This window comes from Delphinus delphis, chromosome 6, assembly GCF_949987515.2.
Source record: "Delphinus delphis chromosome 6, mDelDel1.2, whole genome shotgun sequence".
Classification (NCBI taxonomy): domain Eukaryota; kingdom Metazoa; phylum Chordata; class Mammalia; order Artiodactyla; family Delphinidae; genus Delphinus; species Delphinus delphis.
The window spans coordinates 105,917,730-105,939,825 of NC_082688.1; the positions used below are offsets into that span (position 1 = coordinate 105,917,730).

General features: G+C 43.6%; 1 protein-coding gene across 4 annotated transcripts in view; it reads left to right on the forward strand.

Moving 5' to 3' along the window:
- The window catches only part of MSRA (methionine sulfoxide reductase A), a 369,470-nt gene that overhangs the window by 56,434 nt on the left and 290,940 nt on the right, over positions 1-22,096 (forward strand). The gene's annotated exons all lie outside the window — the stretch shown is intronic.

Genomic DNA, 22,096 nt, shown 5'->3' on the forward strand with positions numbered 1-22,096 from the left:
AGGGAAGAGGGCCACGTGAAGACACACAGGGAAGATGGACCATGCAGAGATACACTGGAAGGGGGCCATGCGGAGATGGAGGCACAGATTGGTGTGATGCAGCTACAAACTGGGGAGCTCCAAGGATTGCCAGGAGCCACCAGAAGCTAGGAAATAGCAAAGGAAGGATCCTTGCCTACAGCCTTCAGGAGAAGCACGGCCCTGCTGATGCCTTGATTGTGAACTTCGGGCCTCCGGAACTGCGAGAGAATAAATGTGTTTGTTTAAGCCACCAAAGTTGTGGTAATTTGTTACTGCAGCCCTAGGAAATGAATGCAGACTATCAGATTTGGTTTGATGGAGGGAGTAGTCAGAAACATTACTGAGTTTTCTAAAAGATTAATACCAGAAGCTGTGTTTGATTTTCAGTCCTCCTAAGGAGGCCTCACACATCCACATGATGAATTTGAAGAGTCTGGACTGGTCCCAGAGGGGCAGGAACCTTGTCTTAGTCACCGCTGTTTCCTCAGCATTTAGAACAGTTAGAACAGAACATAGGTGACACTCAATGACTCTTTAATGAATGAATTAATAAATGGAATATATGCAAAAATACAATGTGTCAATTTTTAAAACAATGAAGACACTGATTTAAAAAAAAAAACGAGGCTGTGGTGGGACAGTAGGGCCAGAATAGCTGTAGTTCCCATAGATCCTTCACCTTTCTTTACTCTGTGACCCACAGTGACAATAGAAGGAGGAGGTGTTAGTTCAGACGTGGAGCCGCTGCTGTGACCCAGTGCAGCTGAAGTAGTAACCTGGAACTCTGCTGCCATGGCACATGGCTTAAAGCCGTGTGTCCAAGAAGGAAGGAACCATCCTTGCAACCAATGACATTAAAACCCAAGTTAGATTGTGCTATTGATGCACCAAATAAGTTCATTAATTTCACATATTGAGTAAAAGTGTATTCAGTTGACAAGCAGTTACTGAGCACTTACTGTCTGAGTACTGTGCTAGGCTCTAGGGTACAGAGATGAAATCTATAGTCCCTGCCCTTAGGTATCTACTGTTTGTTGGGGGCTAGAGGCCAGACAACCAAACACATAGTTTTGATAGAGTGTGATAACATGTCATTGTTATAAGCCTGAGATGCCACAGGAGCCTAGAGCAAGGTGTGCCAAGGTGGGACTAGGCATCTTAGACTTCAAAAAAGATTAAGTTCTATTTGGGCTGTATACGAGGGAAAGGCTTGGACATTGGCAAAACAGTTGGTTCATTTGTCTCATGGAATAAATACGAGAGGTGCTGAAAACACACCCCTGCCCCAAAGAGCTCTGGCTGAATAATGCCTGAAATTGTACCTTGGGCAATTATTTTTTTGTCTTATGCTTTCCAGGAGTCCTCTTTCAGAACACGGATTCCTCTGTAGGACTTTGTGAGGTATTCTAACCAGGCATTCTTTCTTTGTTGGGAACTGATTTCCCAAGTTGGTTTTCAGGGGAAGAGCCAGTGACAAAGGATGGAACACAGTGAGTCTGAGAAAAGGATGAGTCTAGAAAAAGGATGGAGAAGAGGGCTCCCTGGACCCAGAGAGAGCACTGGGCGTTTAAGGGTTTAAGAACTGCCAGGGAAGAGAGGAGAGAGCTCCTGGAAGGGGCACCAAAGAGAGTCTGGAAAATCCATAGCCTTCCCTTGGGCTGGGTCTGCCTGGCAGTCTTTCCCAGCACTCTGGACAGCTGCAACGTGCATGGAATGGAGAGCGCGGGCTGTTCTGTCCTGTGTGTAAGTGTGAACTCATGGCTCTTCTCTTTGGGAATGGAGAAAGAGACTGGCTTTCTGTAAATGTGAGTTTCTATATTCTGGGTATTAGAATGAATCTTAGTTACTGGGATCATGTCTTTTATTTTATTTTTTTATTATTTTATTTTATTTTGCGGTACACAGGCCTCTCACTGTTGTGGCCTCTCCCGCTGTGGAGCACAGGCTTCGGACACACAGGCTCAGCGGCCATGGCTCACGGGCCCAGCCGCTCCGCGGCATGTGGGATCTTCCCGACCAGGCAACAAACCCATGTCCCGTGCTTCGGCAGGCGGACTCTCAACCACTGCGCTACCAGGGAAGCCCCATGTCTTTTATTAATCCAGGAAAGTGTCTTGTATATATGGATAGCCAAGTAATTTGACAGTGCCGATGTGAATAGAATCAATACCTGTACTCACCCAGTTATCTTAAGATTGAGCAAATACATTTCAGGGTTTTTGGTGGTAGCTGTGACTGTCACTTGCTAGTATTAAAATATTTTAATTTTTGATACCTTGGACTCTTTTTGCTCTGATGAACCAGCTAGAAATGGTGTCAGAAGAAACCTAATTTTTTTCTCATTTTCAGTTGTGAATGAATCTCTGATTGCTGTGATAAAAGAAAAATCTTGGCTCCCAACTTCCTTGCTTGAATGAACATGAATGTAACATTCCGTCTTGATCAGGAGAACCAAAGGCTGAATATAAACAAACACATGCGAGCACTTCACTCAGAGGAGATGTTTAATTTTCATCAGTCAGGAAAGATGCAGACACCAAATCATAGATGTTTACAGAATTTTAGTGAAAGTTTCTGGTGATTTTATTTTTACTGGGTTTTAACTGTCTCCTGGGGCTAAGTTGGTTGGCAGATTTGAGCTTTAACTTTAGCTTTTCTTATTCCTCACTCCTGCGTTGGAGTATTGTTTTTATTTCTTTGCCCATATAGCCTTGGCAGGTGTAATCTGCCACTGCTGCACATCCTTGATTATAGGAAAGACTTTAGAAATAGTGACTCTTTTGTTCATTTATTCAGCAAACACAGACTGAGTATAAGTTATGTGTAGTGAACTATGGGAAATGCTAAGGGGAAACAAAAGTATGTAAATCCTGGGTCTAACAACGTATAAAGGACCCTGGATGACATAATAATCATAGAAGACATATCTTCACCTCAAGTGATTTATAATCTCACGGAGGAAATACTATAGGCCTTACTGTCTCTTCTTTTTTCAGAGACCTTCAGCAGCTCTCCATTTTCCCCACAATCAAGTCCAGACTCTTCCACCCAGTACTCAAAGAACAACCTCCCTAAACCGTCTTGATATCCTCACCTCCTACCACACCTCCCCATACCCTGTGCTTGATCTTTCTGCCCTTTCCCCAGGTTCTACGCTCTTCCCTGCTCTTGTGCCTTTGAACCTTCTATTTTCTTTGCTTAGACTCCCCTTTTTTATTTTCACTAGCTGATAAACTTCTACACATTCTTTCAAACTAGCTCCTCTTAGGAAACTCGTATCTAATTCCCCTCTCTCCCTCCAATGGCGGGGTTGGTCTCTGGGCTTGTGCTAGGACATCTGGACTGTAGGATCACTTTAGGTAGAAGTCTTTGGCGCCTAGAATATCAGAAGCTGATGATCCTTGGCTTTCCTGGCTCATCCCAGCCTAATTTGGCCCCCTCCAGGAGAATATCAGTCTTTATGAAGGCAGGTTCTAGAGACCCTTGAGGAGAATCCCCCTATTCCTAAGACCCCTTGAATCCCCTGTGGATGTGGAGGACCCGGAGTGTGCCTTGTAGCTCTTGTACATTTGTGTAGGCCCTCGTTCTGCTTCGTTGTAGTTCATGGTTTGTGTCTACACAGGCATTCTATAAGAGCAGATAGTGAATTACAGCTCTTAACTCCATGGAGATCCATTATCCTGGATGTTATTTCAGGTGTGTTTTAGTATCGCTGTATAATTTGTCCATAAAATGCATGTTCTCATCATAAAATACGAATGGGTGTCTGTTGAAGGAAAAGGATTTCTGATGAACAAGATGATGACACTATTGAAGCCTGTTATTTAAGTCCTTGTTGGTCACCTTCATTCACATCTAGAGGAGGGAGTGAAGGCCAATTGTGCTTTCTCTTGCAACCTCAGAGAAGGGTGATTCATCCCATACTTGGGAGTGGTCTGCAGGGGGCTGAATGAGTGAAGTGTAGAGTGACTCTAGCATAGAAAAACAGGCATGGCAAGGTATTTTCATATGTATTTGGTTCTCTGATAAGCCCTCAGTTTACTGAGATGATTAATACAAAGCCTTGCCCTTTTGGAGAGAAAAACATTCCAATAAATGTGTGAAAAAGGTGTTGAGTGCTCTCATAGAGGCTTGTGCTTGATTGTTGGAGAGTATGGAGCTGTCAGTGAAGAACAGCCTTAGGGTAGAACAGGAGATGGCGTTGAGGGGAGGACTTCCCAGAATTTGGGCCTTGAGTAGAATACCGAGAACAGCAGAGTCTTGCAATAATCTCTCTGCGTAGTGGATGAAGGGACTGTCTTGGTCAGCGTCCTGGCAGAAATACACTCAAGGTGGATAACTGGAGAAAGCTGAATGAAGGTACTATTTACAAATGTGTGGGCAGGATGATTAAAAGCAATCAGCAAGGGATAGTAGAGCCCCCAGGAACTAGCAACAACTTTACTGCTCCTAGACCCAAAGGGGCAAGAGGAGGGAGCAATTAAGAGGCTGGAACTGGGGTTGTTGGAGAGGATCACCCTACAGGAATGTGCCCTTCAGTGCCCTTCAGGAGAGGAACATGGCCACTGCCAAATTCTGGCCTGGCAGGGAGAGACAGCCAGGGGAATACACTCCCAGCGAATCCTTATGCTGTCCAGTCACCCAGCAATGTCTCCCATTGGCCAAACCCAACTAGAAGCCACCAATCAAGGGAGCCCATTGATGCATAGTTGGTACAGCATATGAACAGGGTAGAGAAGAGTGGAGAGTGGTTCTGGAAGAGCAAACAATATCCAGCAGATGAACTTATTTGGTGCAAATGAAAATAACATTCAGCACCATTGATGGCTCTGCTCACAATTGACACCATGAATTTGTTGTTGTACCAAATAGGAAGGAGATGGACTTTTCAGTGAGGAAGGTGAGCTTTCTCATCAATTGGAAGAGATTTACACTAAGACCTGTAATCTGCCTGTTGGTTTCTGACCCTAGCACTATGGAATGTGTACAGAGGGATAGTGACACAAAGGGTTAAGGACCCACCTCTCTATTTATAGCTCAGTCACACCAGAAATGCATCTACAACTTTTTGGTTGCTTATATGTTTTAGTCAGTACTACCTCAGGTCAGTTCAGTTCAATTCAATTAAATTCATTCCAAAACATTTGCTCGACATCTATAATTTCCTTGAAACCATGCTAGATCTGCTCAGGACACCAAAATGAGAAGGCATAGAACCTTTCTTCAGGGAGTTAGATTACAGTAGGAGAGATGATAATGTAAACAAATTATATAAATAAAGCTTGAGGAATATAAAACAGGACAGTAGAACTCTCTCGACTGATTTCTGCCTAAAAGACTCACTGTATTAATTTATAAGGCTTCCTCTCTCTTAAACTATTGTGGCTGATGTACTGCTAGACTGAATGCTTTCAGTTGGGTGTCTGTCTTCATGGATCTGTACACTTCCGTAATTTGTGTGCTTTACCAAGAGTCTGCTGTGTTTGTTCCCAAACTTTTTTATGACACTTGTGCTTGTTACTATGTTTATGCAATTTAATTATGTATTAGGCAAACCAACAAAATATAAGTGCCAAAAAAGAAGGTTTAGTTTGCGTTAAAATTAAGTCAAACATTTTGGGAAAAGTTAATAAAAACTAGTCACTCTAAAAAATGCCATTGAAATAGGTATGGGTAGGATAGCCCCTCATCTCCTGAACCTGGCAGCGAGGATGATCTTGACACAGATAAGTTTGTTGATGATGAGCATGATTAAGATAGTATCTTCTTGGGTTTCTAGATTTTTCTGTGAGGTAGGAGTGGGCAGTGACATGAGGGGGTGGGGGCTTGGGGAGAGTGAAGAAGGTTTGAAATAGATAATGTAGACTGTGGGAGAGGGAGCTCATTGGAGACGTATGGAAAGGTGGCACTGGTGGTCCACCTGAGGCTGGAGACCATCGCATTGTCCTGGCACCAACCTAAAGGACCGTGTGAGCTCCTCCAGCAGTGGCCGGGAGCTGGTGTAGAAGTGGAAAAATAGATGCTTTTAGCCATCCAGGTGTGGGGTCTTGTGGGGCAGTTGTGGCAGAAGTTTAAAGCGAAAAGATGGTTGGACGTCAGGGCAAAGAGTGATGTAAGCCTTTCGTTGGGAGGCGCCACCTTCTGGTAACTCTCGAAAATGACGAACACAAAGGCGTAGAGGAGGGGCACCTGCTCTGTGTTCTCTAGGCTTTTTAGGAGACATGGACTTATCCCTTGGGCAGCACACAGGTGTGTCTACAGGAAAGGGAATGAGCGTTGTTCAAAAACAGCTGGCCCACAGCTGTTAGCATGGCCAAACTGGGAGCGTCTGCGGTGTACCCAGCACACGGTTGGTGGTGGTGTAAACAAACACGTTAAGGGCAGGGTTATTGCCAGGATGTTAATGTACATGTTGAGCATATTAAGCACCTTCAGAGCCAAGACAGCGTCGTGAAATGCTTGAAGGAAAATGACCAGAAAAAGAAGGAAACCCAAGAGAAAGATACCTGGGTTCAACTAAAGCACCAACCTCCTCCATCCAGAGAAGCACGGCTTGTGAGAACCAATGGAGAAGAGCCTGAACTGCTGCAACCTGTTCCTCATGAATGCCTAGCATGATAGGTGTGCATTAAAAAAGACTCCTGATTGTTTTAAAAAAGTGATTTACAGGATGAATTGTGATGTATATGGTCTTCTTAGGAATGAAGTGGATCCAGAGGACACAGTGAGGCCAAGGGGATGGAAGTCTTGATGAGGTTAGAGAGCACGTGTAATGAGAGGGGACGTTCTGTGAGGCCGTGGTCTGAGGATGGTTCACTGGCGCTTGGGATTGCAGGGATGGAGGACTTCCCATGGTGTCGCTGGGGTGCCATGGGTGATGTAACTGAAGCAGTGGTGAAGGTCAGTGGAACTGAAGTCATCTAGGAACGTAGAGGCAAGGGACTTACAATTTGTTCTTTGGAGACAATTGAGAGCACCTCAAATGATGCCAGGATTTGGGGGTGGAGGGGTGGATGGGGAAACAGTTGGCAAAGCCATTGACAGTAGTGGGAGCAGTTCTGAGGAGGCCAGTAGGGAAGAGGTATGAACCCCAAAGCGTTTTTCACTAAGGAGGGGAATGATGGTTTCACACTTCTGATCTCTACGTGAAAAATCAGGTCTCTTCTTCTATAAGTGAAAAACTTATGCCTGTAACTGGGCAAGGTATCTGCTCCCCTTTGAGCAGGCATCGGCCTGATATATGCGTGCATCTTAACAGAAAATCTGGAAGTGACTTTCAAGCCATATTTGGAACTAAGACTCACTTCTTGCTCCTGTGATTCTACTTTGATATTAAATAAGTTTTCCTTTATAAGACATCAGTCAGTAAATAGAACAGAATGTATGGTTAAATAATTAAAATTACTTTCATCATTACAATTGTAATATGCCTTGCCATTTCAAACCAAATATCCACTTATCACTCCTGAAATTTTGCAAGAAATCTATTATTCAAGGGTGCAGAGATGATTTTTTTGGTTGAGTTAAACATTTTTATGGATTAGATATGAATTCAGTAAAAATAATTGAATTAAATTGGATGGCATGAATAATTCATGACGTGTAATTTCACATCAGTTCTAGCGTAAAAATAAGGCTCTTGGTTTATGTGCTGGGAAAATGTATTTTATTATTTAGAAAGGTAGTGAACATTTATTATTTTGGAAGATAATTCACTTTATGATTAAATAGAGATATTAAATTGTAAGATTGAAAGAAAGCATACAATTCGAACTGAGGCTTTGATGCAAGTCACCACTTCCATCTACTTGATGAACCACTAGTTGCTATGTCTTGGTTGTTAGTGATTTCAGAAGATCTGCCTCCATAGCCTTCTAGATCTTAAGGATAAGTCCAGTAATCATGCCAGAACATTCTAGGGAGTGTAGAGGCTGCCAGGTGTTTCCTTTGAAGAGCAGAGCACAGCTTTCTGGCTAGGTCTGTCTTCTGGGGCTGGACCCTCAGACCCTTGACTACATGGGAGACGTCCCTCTCCTTCGTCCTGCTTCCCTAGGTGCTGGCTGAGCACCTCTCCTTTTCTGGTTACACTTTAAATCCTTGCCAGGGGAGAGCATGCAGTTGGGCTGGCTCCACTGGGCTGGCTCCTGCTGTGGGTAGAGAGCTGGCCTTTTGCAATTTGAATCTGGTACTGCTTGGGGACAGCTTGTTAGAAAACCTGACTGTGAGAACCGTCATTCCCCTTAACGCGGAAAGTCATTAGTTAACGGCATCACTCATTCATTCAAACACATTTGCTGTGTGCGTACTCTGTGTGTAGCCCAGGATACTGGGACATCTGGGTGAACAAAGCTTGGGGAGTTCCTCGTAGGGTCGGACGGGGTTGTATTGTGGGGCTGGGGGCCAGGAGTAGGGAGGCATGGATCGAAGTTTCAATAGAAAAGTGAACCTGGATAGTCCAGCACTTGGCCTGAGCCTTGAAGGGGAGTAAGGAGTTAGCTAAGAAGAAGGAGAAGCGAGCGAAGTGGGGGCATCCCAGGAGTGGGAATAACCTGCACAGTGGTACCGGGGAGAGAGGGGATCGGTCTGGACCTGCTGGTGGTTGCTGGAGGGAAGTAGCCCGGGGCGGGGTGGGGTGTGGTGGGAGACGAGGCTGGAGAACTTCAGGGCCGGATCATGAAGGACCTCAGCTACCAGGCTAACGAGCTTGAACTTGGTTCTGAAGTCCAAGGGGGAGCCATTGAGTGACATGGAACGATAGATACATTCTGTGGGCTTCACAGTCATCTGAAAGACTCTAATGATAAAGTTCTTCCTCCTAAACATTTTTGTCTGTTCAAAACAGACAGTTGGTCCACAAGGTATTATATTTTATAATAGACGATGCAGTATCTGCCATGATTTAATGATGACCAGATGTTCATTCCCAGAAACTGATACCAATACGTGTCATTATTTATAGCAATGTCCCATCCTCTATTAGGTTACTAGAGCTTTTTGGCCATTTTTATAGTAAGACAGCCATTATCTCCTTCAGAAGGCCTTTGCCACAACTTGTATGATTTGAGATTAATCAAAGGGTCTGGTTTCCTACAGAACTTGGCCAAATTTGGAGGAAGCCTCTGTATTTATATATCTTTAAAAGGAAAATCCTAGAAATCATGCTACTTCCATACTAAGAGGACTATCCCCTACATAGGAATCCCAGGTTCCTGTAATTAATAAATTAACAAATACTGCTGTGAGTGGAGCTGTGTCTTAGGTCGAAGTTGCTGAAGCCAGACAAAACAGAGGAAGATGGCAGACAGAATGGGCTCCATTGCCCAGTGTTTTAGTCACTTTTTCTTTTTTAAATAACTACATTGTTTTTGTTAAATGATGCATGCTTACTCTGAATGAAGTCAGATAGCACCCCAAAATGCAAAGAAAGTAAAAATCCCTGAAAAATCCAGTCGCTAGAGATAAGCACAGATGACATGTTGGTGAATGTGACTCCCAGACATTGACCTAGGATTCATAGTGTTCTTAGTCGCTCACAGTTTGTAAATCCCAGAGTGCTTTGTCCCCTCTGTAGAATATCCATTGTGATTTTCTAGATTTTTTTTTTTTTAACTCCTCAACTTCAAAATGGAAAACTATTTTCCATTTTGTTTCTTCTCTTTACAGTGCTTGGCTTGTTTTATAAACAAAGAAATAATACACACACACAGTATGATGACAGGGAAGGATAAACAGAATTGTTTGTAATTATCCTTGATTTGGATAACCACTTTTTAAAATTTATTTGTTTAATTTATTTATTTTTGGCTGTGTTGGGTCTTCGTTGCTGCGCGCAGGCTTTCTTTAGTTGCGGCGAACGGGGGCTACTCTTCGTTGAGGTGCACGGGCTTCTCATTGTGGTGGCTTCTCTTGTTGCGGAGCATGGGCTCTAGGCGCGCGGGCTTCAGTAGTTGTGGCTCGCGGGCTCTAGAGCGCAGGCTCAGTAGCTGTGGCACACAGGCTTAGTTGCTCTGCGGCATGTGGGATCTTCCCGGACCAGGGCTTGAACCCGTGTCCCCTGAATTGTCAGGCGGATTCTTAACCACTGTGCCACCAGGGAAGCCCCAACCCACTTTTTTTATTGTGGTTAAATATACATAATATAAAATTTACTGTTTAAAACATTTTAAGTGTACAGTTCAGTGGCACTAAGTATGTTCACAGTGTTGTACAGCCATCACCACTATCCATTTCTAGAACCTTTTCATCATCCCAAGTAGAAACTATGGCCATGAAACAATAACTCCCCATTTCCCCCTCCCCTGAGCCCCTGGTAACCTCTGTGTTACTTTCTCTCTCTATGAATTTGCCTATTCTAAGTCAAATAGGCAAATAAGAATCAGTGTTTGTAAGTGGAATCATGCAGTGTTTGTCCTTTTGTTTTATTTCATTTAGCATAATGTCTTCAAGGTTTACCCATGTTGTAGGATGTAACAGAATTTTATTCTGAGTAATATTCCTTTGTATGTATATACCACATTTCATTGGATAACCAACCCACTTTTTGAATTTGGTTTAGAGTTCATGCTTGTGCTTAGTGGACCTTTACCAGGGTAAATTTGTTTCACAAGAGTAGATGTAACTAGATGTCTCCTGGAAGGCATGGCCAGAGGGTGATATATTAAATGCTATTCTTAGGGAGCCTTCCTGAAGCTTACTATTTAGCATTAAAACAATCAATGCAAATTTGATACTGGGTTTGAGGACACTTGTTATATTTATTGGTAAAAGAGAATTGAGTAAATTAGCAAGTATTTTAGCTAACTTGATTAAAATTCAAAAGGTTGGTGTTAAGTAGAAGAAATACATAATTTAAAAATGTCAGAGTTAGAAATTCATATATGAAAACTGAATGTTATTATCTTTATGGTGCTATAGAAATTCAAATCTTACTTAATGTCAGATTTCTTTAAATCCATTTAATCCATTCAGGAGGAATGGATTTTTATTGCCCACACGTGGAATGATTTCTCTTTGCATGAGGGCATGCTGCTAGCCTAATCTTTTCATCTAGGGCAGTGTCCCTCAAACTGGAGGGAGTCATGGACCCTTCAGTGGACCGAGGTGCGGTGGGGAAGAGGAGGACAGCAGATACATTCTTCCTCTTGATGCATTCTTCAGGAGATCTTTGAGGAATTTCTATTTTAATTCCAACGATAGTAAAACCTTAACATAAACGTATTCAGGATCATGTGGCATTACTGGATTTGCCATTTCCGATTTTTACTATCTTTTCGTATATCCATCCGTGACTCGTAGTAATTTATAATTCTTCTGAGGCATAGCTCTTGAGGCTGGTGTGGTTCCCTTAGCTAGTAGCTGAGCCTTGAAAACTCAGCATTCACCTCTCGGCTTGGCTTTGTTGTCTGTACAAGTACATTTTATGAGGGAAATTCCGCCTCTGGTGATATTCCAAATTTAGGTCAGTCTCCAGAATGCGAAGGGGTTACTGTATCTTTTTCCTTTAGACGGTGCTAAAGACCCGCTGGAAAGTTCTTTGCTCTCCAACTCTTCCTGTTTATCAGAGGTACTGTTCACCACCTCATTTATTCATCCAGCAAATATTTATTAAATGTTTCCTATGCAATGGACATGTTGTAACAAATCAAATCAAAAGCTTGTTATGTTAATTATATTTATGTTTTTCCAGGACAGGAGTTGAGCAAGACATTCAGGGCTCCTTGGTAAACTTCCATATGCCTTTACTGTCAGCCCTTCTTAGGCAGCAACAATGTATTATGTGCGCTTTTTCTAAGTCTTAATTTTCTCATTAGTTTGCAGGTGCCTTCCACACCCCCAGGGGGAGAAGACTGCATTGTAACATCCCAGTTCTGTTCTGTGCAACCAGAGGGGCTTTGTGGCTAATTGGCGGGTTCCATCAACCAGAACGTCCTGTGCTTCTAGATTCTGGCTGCCTGAGGCTGTACCTGTAAACAGACAGTCAGGCACGAATTTGCTGCAGGTTCTTTCCTGCCATGGACACGCCTTGGCGTTACCGTTACTGTCGTTGTTTTAGCGTGATGCTGGCTTGGCATGGCATGGTGGAGGCAGAGGTGTAGAGGGCAGCCAGCACGGCTTTGGCGTGAACAGGTTGCCTCTCCGGGGAACACTTACTTGGCCTTAAAAGAATTAAAATATATGTCTTTCACGGTTGTTGAGAAAATTAAAGGAAATAATGTATGTGTAAAATGATGAGGTGAAGAAATGGCTGTGGCAATAACTCAGAACAATCATTTCCCTTTGTTTGCCCGCAAGCCATTGCCTGTTCCCCCGCCTTGAGCACCAGGGAGCAGGACTTGGAGGAGGAGAGGGAGAAAGACCAGCTGTGGCTCGTAGGCTCTACAGCACAGGCTCAGTAGTTGTGGCGCATGGGCTTAGTTGCTCCGCGGCACGTGGGATCTTCCTGGACCAGGGATCGAACCCGTGTCTCCTGCATTGGCAGGCGGATTCTTAACCACTGCGCCATGAGGGAAGCCCAGTTGAGATTTTTATAATAGAATTAGAACACAGAATTCACTGGGTAGGGCTGTGCACATCGGAAGGGGTAGAAGTGCCGTTATTTGGAGATTTTAGGTTTTTCTCCCACCGTGCCCCCATTTTTCAGTCCCAAAGCTCAAGAAAAGCAAAGACACTGGCTATTGGAAAAAATAAAGACCCTCTGTATTTGTAAATGGCAGAGTTGAATCTGTGTCCATACCTGCCCTTACCTGTGAAGGCAGCGCACACCTGGCTAGCTCACAGTCACCGGTGACAAATGTCCATTCCACTCTCCACATCTCCCTTTTCTTTATTTCGTTATCTCGCTAGTGATCCATGCATATGTGTAACCCATGACGTAGAATATGTAGTTGCAATGTGGATTGTAAAGCATGTGTATCCCCATTGGTCCATGCCCCAGCAGCACTCACCTCCCTCAGGAGAAGCCAGGTGATGGGAATGTTGGGGGGTGCCTTTCTGGTCATCACAATGCCCGGGGATGGCTACTGACATTATCGGGGATGCAGGACATTCAGCAGAGGGCACGACAGCCCCCTGCACGAGAGAACCATCCTGCCCGAAATGCCACAGCACACCCTCTGAAAAACACTGTGGGTTTACAGTGTGGGAAGACTCCTCAGCCACTCTGTGAACTAGAGACTGTTTATAATTCTATCACAAAGGATAACACATTTTCAGGGGAAGTGAGAGAGCCTATGCCTCGACTGATGTATTACTTGGGTGACAATAGTGACTACATCTTAATCTCTGCTGTGAAATTCTAGAGCTGTTAATTCTGACCTGTATGGTCAGATTTCAGATTTTAGGGTATTGCTCTCACTGTTCTGTTAATATAGATATGGGTGAAATAAGGGTTGTTGCTGTTTGGATTTTTCCCCCCAGACGTTCTTTCATTGGGAAGCCATTAGATAAAAATTGGGTAGGCTTTGTGGACAAGGCATTTGACCAGAAAAATAATCTTAGCGTCACCGTGAACACATACAGAGATGGCACACACAAAGAAACTTCGGAAGGCTCTTTTGATATGACATAGGGAAACCGACAGTGCCAATAATAGCACAGGCCTATATCTCTCACAGTGCTTTTGAAGGCAGAGAAAGCAAATGACAATTCCAGCAGTAGCTAAGATATATTTTCGCTGGAAAGGAAGTGGCATTCTTATAGGAGTCCAGGAAATTGTCTTTGAGCTTTTGAAGGCACACAGAAAGCTAATGACACCTCAGAGGAATAGCGTTCTCAGGTTTTAGATGCCACAGATGCCAGCGATGCTAAAGCCAGAATATAAAACCTTTCTTATAGGGCCTTTAAGAATCCTCAGTGTGCTTTTATTAGCAGGCTGAGTGTGTATATAGAAATGTTAATGGTCTGTGGAGCAAACTCAGCTTGTTTTTGCAAACTACAGAACTATAAGAGTTATCCAAAAGGACACCCATTCTCCTTCCTTCCTTTGTTCCTTTGTTTCTTATTTGGTTCTTTCTCTATATAATAATAGAGCACCTATCATGTGCTGGGTGCTGTGGATACAAAGGTGAATCCAACGTGGATTTGTCTCTGCAGAAGCTTGCCATCTAATATGGGAGAAATATGTGTGTTAATATCTACCATGCAAGGTAGAAGGCGATAATGATGCAAATAAAGCGCGAATTAAATGGAAGTTTAACCACAGAAGAAATACTTCTGGCTGATAGGATCAAAGAAAGTGACAGAGAGGCAAGAGTGGAAATGGTATTCAACTGTTTTCAGGCATACATAGGATTTGGGCAGGTAGCAGTTAGCTCGCAGGGAGAAAGAAGAGGGTGTTGTAAGGGAGGGCACCCCAACTGGTGGAAGACCACTGCAGAGGTTTGGGCAGGCGTGGTGTGAAATGGGCGGCAGCTAAAGGTTAGGAGGGTCCTGGCATATACTTCTGACCATTCAGAGGAGGAGCCTGTATTTGCTTTTATTAATGAATGATTTGGAGTTCTGGTTCTCACATTTTGATGTGCCATAGAAATTCCTATGGAACTTGTTAAAAATTCCAGTGCCCCTGGGTCCCTCTGCACCTCACCGCTTAGAAGAGCTCAGGGATCCTGCCATCCCTCCTGCCGTGGCCAGCGTGGGCCCCGCAGCCAGCCACTGGAGCCTCTTGCTGTGTGTGTCACCGAGCTGGGACACAGCGCTGGGAGCTGCCAGAGCAGGACGGAAGTGGAAATTACTTTTTTAAGAAGTGTAATCCCCCAGTCTCCTCTTAAGCAATTACAATAACGTCTCATATTTTATTTCATTTTCTTTTAATGGAAAAACCAGTTATACTAAATGAAAGCAAATGACTGGTAAAGAAGATCTGAATGATGCTTATAAGCCTTTTATATGATTTTTTTTATTGAGGTTTTTGGTCTCCTAATTGATGAATAAAGGGAAGATGGGGAACACTGGCATGTGTTATGTTCTATCAGGGTTCAGAGAGAGTGAAATTATTCCCACCTTGCCAGTAAAATTCTCAAGGTTGATTGCTGTTTTTAATTTATCTGAGCGGTGCTTTTCAGTGAAGTGACATTGGTCCTGATCATTCTGTAAGTAGGGAATTTTACCTGAGGAAGCGAAGTCTCCTTCTTCACAAATAAATCTGGGCTTTCAGATTGCTTATTTGATGCCAGTGATGGCAGATGATGTTCCACTGCAGTCCTCCCAGGCCACTGTCTGATATTTTTGTCAGTGGGTACCCTGCAGCATCTTTGGCCCTAATTGGGCCTCTTGCCCCCAAGCCCAGGGTGTGGCGGTCACGGTGTATGTTGTGTGACCCACCCGAGTATGGAGAGCATTCTGCCAACCAATGAGCCCTGCACTCATGTCTGAAACACCTGAGGGCTGCTGTTCCAATAGCTTGAGTTAGAAATTCTCCGCTGCTCAGCCCGTTTCAGCCCACCTCGCCCTGCTGACACGTCCAGACAAGGCACTTCCCTGTACATTTAAAAGCCCAACCACAATCCTGTGAGTATGTAATAGTAATAAGCATACTACTTACTGTTTACCGAGTGCCTGTTGTTTGTCACAGACTGTGCTAGGGTCAGAAAGGTTAAATGGTTTGCCCAGAGTCAGAAAGTAAATAGGTGGCAGAGTCAGTCCACTAAGACATGGCTTTTGACTCTCAGTCTGGATGAATCCCACACTTAGGGGAATGAGGCCTTGGCCATTTACTGTCTGCCACGTGGGCTAGGATGCTGGGAGTCTCCACAGCAGGCCTGGCCTCACCTAAATTGTACTTTACTCATAACAGGAGAAATGTGGGATCCTGCCTTGGAGCTGAATCCTACAGGAGTGCTATTTCAAAGCGTAGAGCCGTCCAGCTCTCAGGGGAGCAAAGCCATAGTGGCTGTTTATATTCTGAGAAGATACCCATGATCCCTGGGTCAGCAAGACCTACGCTTTGAATCCTGTTTTTCACGGACTGTGTGGGGAGGGGGCGAGGGTGGTCGGAGGGGAGGGAATTACTGTTGATTGAGCACCAGCTCCCTGGGGCCAAGTGCTATACATTCCGACCTGGCTCAGCATGGCCTCACGACCACTGTATAAGATTTGCAGTATTCATACGTTTTAGAAATGAGCCCTGGCTTCTGGGCTCCCCACTCAGGGAGGCGCTTCACTTGGTCCACAGCCAGGCCCTGCTTTGCTTGCTCTGGTACTTCAGTGCCAAGGTCCTGGCCACGGGCATGACTGGGTCCTAGAGTTCTCCCCTCTGACCCTCCAGGAAAGATGTGTTAGAGACACACTGTACCAGGGTCAACCGGCCTAGGTTCAGACCTGGGCTTCACTGTTTACTAACCATTCGGCCCTGAACCTATGCAAACCTTAGTTTTATTATATCTAAAGGAGGAAAAAATACCTAAGTTATAGGATTATCATTAGGCTTCAGTGAGAAAATTGATATGAAGTAGGATGCCCATGGTCTGGCGGGTGGTGAGCGCTCAAGAGATGGTGATGGCTGTTATTACTGTGACTTTTTGAGGCTGAGAATATATATCCTGACCCATAAATCCACCTCTTTGGATCCTGTCTGAAAAGAACGTATGTGATGATAAATTATAAAATGTCTTTTCCATGCCATCTGGCTTCCTGCGTTCTCTCTTGTACTCTCTCCACCTTCCCGTTGTTTGGTTACAGGTGAGTTTCACAGACGGCCAGGTGCAAATCTGTAGCTGTTACCATACGAGAAAACTGGCAAAAGAATAGCTTGCCACTTCCTGGTGTTCACCAGTTGGAAAACCCAATACAACACTTAAAATTTTTCAGTATCTCCTGTATAGTCAGCATTCAAACTGGAGATAAATTCTTTTCATGCCCAGCTAGTTGGTGCAGAAAGGGAGTTAATAAATTATTTTTTAAATTTTTATATAATTTTTAAAGGTTACTTTCCATTTACAGTTATTACAAACTATTGGCTGTAGTCCCCATGTTGTATAAAACATCCTTGAGCCTGTCTTATACCCAATGATTTGTACCTCCTACTCCTCCACCCCTAGATTGCCCTCCCCTCCCCACTGGTAACCACTAGTTTGTTCTATCTATGAGTCTGCTTCTCAACAAGGGAATTTTAATCGATACCTGTGCTGGCCTTGCTCTCAAATACCGGTGGCATTGTGACATATCCATGCCTGTGTCAAACACTCCAAGTCACCGTCGGGTCCTCTGGCTCGAGGACCCTTTTCTAAGAGGCACATTTTTTTGCACGATCTCTGGTCTAAATTTACACACGGCCCACGGTCATTTCCTGGACAGCGGGTTAGAACTCTGAAGCCGGTGGTCCAGAAAGGGCCTGCTGCTTTAGAGAGGTCTGAGTGAAGTGCGGAGGAGGGAAGGCTTTTCCTGTGGCAGAACAGAGCAGCAAAACCAAGTGTTTGGTTGAAATATGTCTGTGATGAACCCACTTTAATTTTTGTTTAAAAATGTCATTACATTTTCTGTTCAAATGTTTTACAAGCTGTATTCTGACTACAATGGAGGCTTTCTAAGAAATCAGTCCCAAAGAACTCTTGCTGGAATATTCTGTATCCAAGGCAGGCTATAAAAGTTAGAGCTGTTGCTAAGGGAACCAACGGAGGAATTTAAATGTGTAAATCTCTCTATTATATTTAAATTTCAGGTAACATCTGGCCTGAGCTTTACTTTGAGGTGAAGAGGAAAGCGAAATAGGAATTATAACAAAGACTAACGAGATGGGCACCATCATTTTTTTAGAACTCTCTACCTCTAGTGTTTATATTTTACTCTTTTAATAAACAATTCTGTTTTCTTTTTATAAAGGTCCTAGATATGCTCCACTTGGAGAGGCACCCTGCTTTTCAGGCCAAGCCCTCAGCGAAGGCAGTTCCCATTGCTGGGGGTTGCTTACCTTCAGAGAGAGGCAAAGTGATGAGGAAGAAATAGTTCTCCTGTGTTTTTACCATTGAAGCTGAAATCTCTAGAGTGACAGAAGAAATTCCACAGTTTACTTGCTGTGCTTTTTTTCTCCAGTTCCATTCTACCTAAAATGCTTTTTTGGACTCTTAAAATACTAGATAGAAAGAAGTAATTTTCTTGTGCTGAAAAATGGTCAGAGCAATCCCAATAGGTAATACTAATGATTAGTAATGTCGAGTTATGACCAATATTCTGGGTATTATCCAGTTGACCCTTGGACAACACGGGGCTTAGGGGTGCTGACTCTCCGTGCGGTTGAATATCCATGTATGACTTTACAGGCGGCCCTCCGTATCTACAGTTCCACATCTGTGGATTCAACCAAGCAAACGCGGACTGTGTAGTACTGTATTTCTATTTATTTTTTAATTTATTATTTTTTAAAATTTATTAATTTTATTTTATTTATTTATTTTTGGCTTCATTGGTCTTTGTTGCTGTGCGCGGGCTTTCTCTAGTTGTGGCGAGCGGGGGCTACTCTTCGTTGCGGTGCGCGGGCTTCTCATTGCAGTGGCTTCTCTTGTTGCAGAGCACGGGCTCTAGGCATGTGGGCTCAGTAGTTGTGGCTCACAGGCTCTAGAGCGCAGGCTCAGTAGTTGTGGCACGCGGGCCTAGTAGTTGTGGCTAGCAGGCTCTAGAGTGCAGGCTCAGTAGTTGTGGCACATGGGCTTAGTTGCTCCGTGGCATGTGGGATCTTCCCGGACCAGGGCTCGAACCTGTGTCCCCTGCATTGGTAGGCGGAGTCTTAACCACTGCGCCACCAAGGAAGTCCCCTGTAGTTCTGTTTAGTGGAAAAAGTCCATGTATAAGGGGACCAGCACAGTTCAAATCCGTATTAGGAATTTAATATATATTATTGCACTTAAATTTATATTATGTTAAGACAGAGGTATGATTCGTGATCCCAAGCATATAAAATGCACACCAGCTGAACAGAAGATGACAGCAATGTTCTCCACATCTGTGTGCCCCTATGCTAAAAAATATTTAGATTGAACCATATGAAATTGCTGTTTTGTGAGTTGAAAGTGTCAAATATCGTCAATTTCACGTGGTTCAACACAGCACGAATTTCCTTGGGTTATATCTGACGTTTCACAGGCATAAAAAACGTGGGGTTTTCCACAAATGTATAACCACACAGGAAAGAAAAAACTCTTAAAGATTCTATCTGATAATCACAGATCTGAAGAGCTAGACGGTTCCCAGGGTTTGTGTGGTGGCCCTGCCTGGTTTTACAGAAGTGGGGTCCCGGGAGGTAAGGAGATGTGCCTGCTGTCAGGGGTGAGTTGATGCCCAGTGTGAGTGAGGCTGGGATGCGGGCCCGTGCAGAGTCTGTAACACCTGCCCAGCCTTCCCCTATTGATTCTTAATTACAGGCCATCAAAGCTAACATCGCCAGTCTCTAACTTAGAAGTAAACTCCCTGTGGTTGGTTGTACCAGGCACAGGGTTCTAGGCAGTAGGCTGTCCTGTGGCGCAGAAACAAGTGACGGGGAGGGAGTTCGACATCCTCTGTGGAGGTGACGGAGGATGTCACCTGACGGTCAGGTGAGGACGGGGCAGCTAGCCCGGAGCAGGGCCTGTGGGTGCCCTTCTGGGAGCGCCAGCAGGACGGACGGCGTGCAGATGAGTGACCTGTGATGTGTGTTAGCCTGAGAGGAAATCCGCTTCCATCTCCGATCCTTGTTGTATACTGAAGAGGGTATACACTTAACAACCAAACGCGTCCTCTTCGCTGGGATTCCGGGTATCTCAGTAAATCATCAGTGGTGTCTCCTTCATTTTGACGCCAGCTTTAGGAGATAGGATTTCTGCCTTTATTTCCCACTTTTACTCAAAAGTATATTTTTTAAAAATTTGTTTTCTGTACGTGTGTGTAAAGAAATTGTTTTATGATTTTGTTTAATTTAGGATGTTCGAGGTACCTGCCATTTTTCATGGCAGTCATCTGAAAGATCCTTTTGACCTTCAGAAGTCAAGTGCCTTCTCTGAGAGCCAAAAAAATACATACTTGGAATCAGCATTTAAAAAAAAATCTGTGCCTGTTTCATCATAAGAGGATGGTGGTATACTGGGAAATGAAAGAATTCAGTGAAAACTCATCTCAGCGTAAATGAGTTAAGCCATTAGAAGGAATTGACCATCAGCTTAATAGGAATTTGTCATGTGACATTGGAGCTAACAGTTAATGCAGCAGTTTTCAATCTTTTATGAAGTGGGATAACTCTTCTCAGTGGAAATCTTGGAACCTTATGCTTAACACAGACAGAAGCAGAGTGGCGATTGCGGAGGAGGAGGGAGCCCAGAGTCTGGGCAGTGCAGCCCGCCCCTCTCTTCCTTAGGTGATCTCCTCAGAAACTTGCACACCATTGTGCTAATGCATTCATTACCTAGATACAGTAATCCCTTAAGTAAGCATAAGTGTTATAATTTTCCAGGCATGTTTTTATACGTCATTTTATTTGACTCTGGAGAACAGACAGCGAAGGCTGTCTTATCCCCATTGTCCCCATTTTTCATAAAAGGAAATTGATGATCAGAGAGGTTAGTAACAGGTCCAGGGTCAGACAGCTAATATGTAAGGCAGCAGCGTTTGGAATGTAGTTCTTCTGACTCTTAGTTTAGGGCTCATTTCACTGAACCATATAGGGCTGTCTGTGGGCAAAATAAAAATGTGGGCTTTTTTGAATTAAACTCTTTCTAGAATGTTTTGTTCAGTGGTGGATGGTAAACTGAGGATGTTCAGACTGGGGCGACTGGGCTATAACCCTTCTCATCGTAGATAGAAGGAAAAGATTTAAAAAACGGACTTCTCTTTGAGAGTTCATTCATTGGTGTGAACTGGTTTCAGTAAATGCACAAGATGCTCAGTAAGGAGGGATTTGAGGCCTGAAGGCTTAGGAGCCGTCCGACAGGGTGTGAAAGTGACAGCGAAGGGAGAGAGAGAAGACAGCCAGGCTTACACTTCCCGTAGCTCCAGAGATGAGCATTCCTGGCTGAGGGAACACATGCAGCCCACCAATTTTCAAAATACAGCCTTTGTTCCTTTTTCAGGATAAAAATTAAAGGCTGCTTTCATGTTTCTACTTCTCAAATATGTCAGTTTTTTCAATGACAGTCTTTCATTCAATATAGTAGATAATCTGAATTGTAAGAATATTGTATATTTCCCCATGGGACCAAATTAAGCTATTTGCATTTTAAGTGGAATAAAAGGCGCTAAAAACATTTTTTTCCCCTCCTGAATCATTTTTGGAAAAAGAGGTTGCTCGCCACCGATCTATTTCATAATATTATCTGGGTAAAAGCCACTTTGCCGAAAATACACCTACCTGAATGGAACAATACTAGCATAGAATTCAGCCCAAAGGGTGGAAAATTTAGTGAGAGAGATTTGGGTTCAACCTGACAGCAGCAGCAGCAGCAGCAAAGTCCCCACAACAACAGAGCTAGTCACCAGGAGCAGGTGGCCTCGTGGTCCCAGGCTTCCCATCCCCAGAAACGTGCAGAGGATGCACGCTGCCAGTCCTGGATCAGTGGCACGTTAGACCGCTCCGTTCTGTTGCGATCCGAGATTCTATTATTTTAGAGGTTTTCATTTTGCTGTCACTTCAGAATGAGTGCTTTGACTTTCTTGCATTTGAGTAGATGAGGCCGAAGGTTACTTAGGTTTGAGTTTCTTATGTTTCATGAATTTCTTACTTTTGGAATTTTCTCAGAAAGAATCTGAGAACATTATGATGTTAATTGGACCAGGTTTGCTAATATATTTTAAGAGCGTGTAATCTGGGAATTAAAAAAAAATTGATCTGAATATTGGATCATAAAACAATAGTCTATATACTTTTTATTTTAAAAATATCATTTTTAAGTCTTGGAATGACACTGGTGTTGATAAATTTGTCCTCCTTGTAAAAAGTAGAGAGGGGCTGCTGAAAGTTGTGTAAAGTGCCCGTATGTTCTACTTATTTGCATAGGTTTTCAAAGACGTTCTATTTTTATTTTCGATTCATTTTCAGATTTCAAGTAGTTTTCCTAAATGTTTAGTTTTGCCTTTATCAGCTTTAGTCCTTAATGGTCTGTAATAAATTCATGTTTCAATG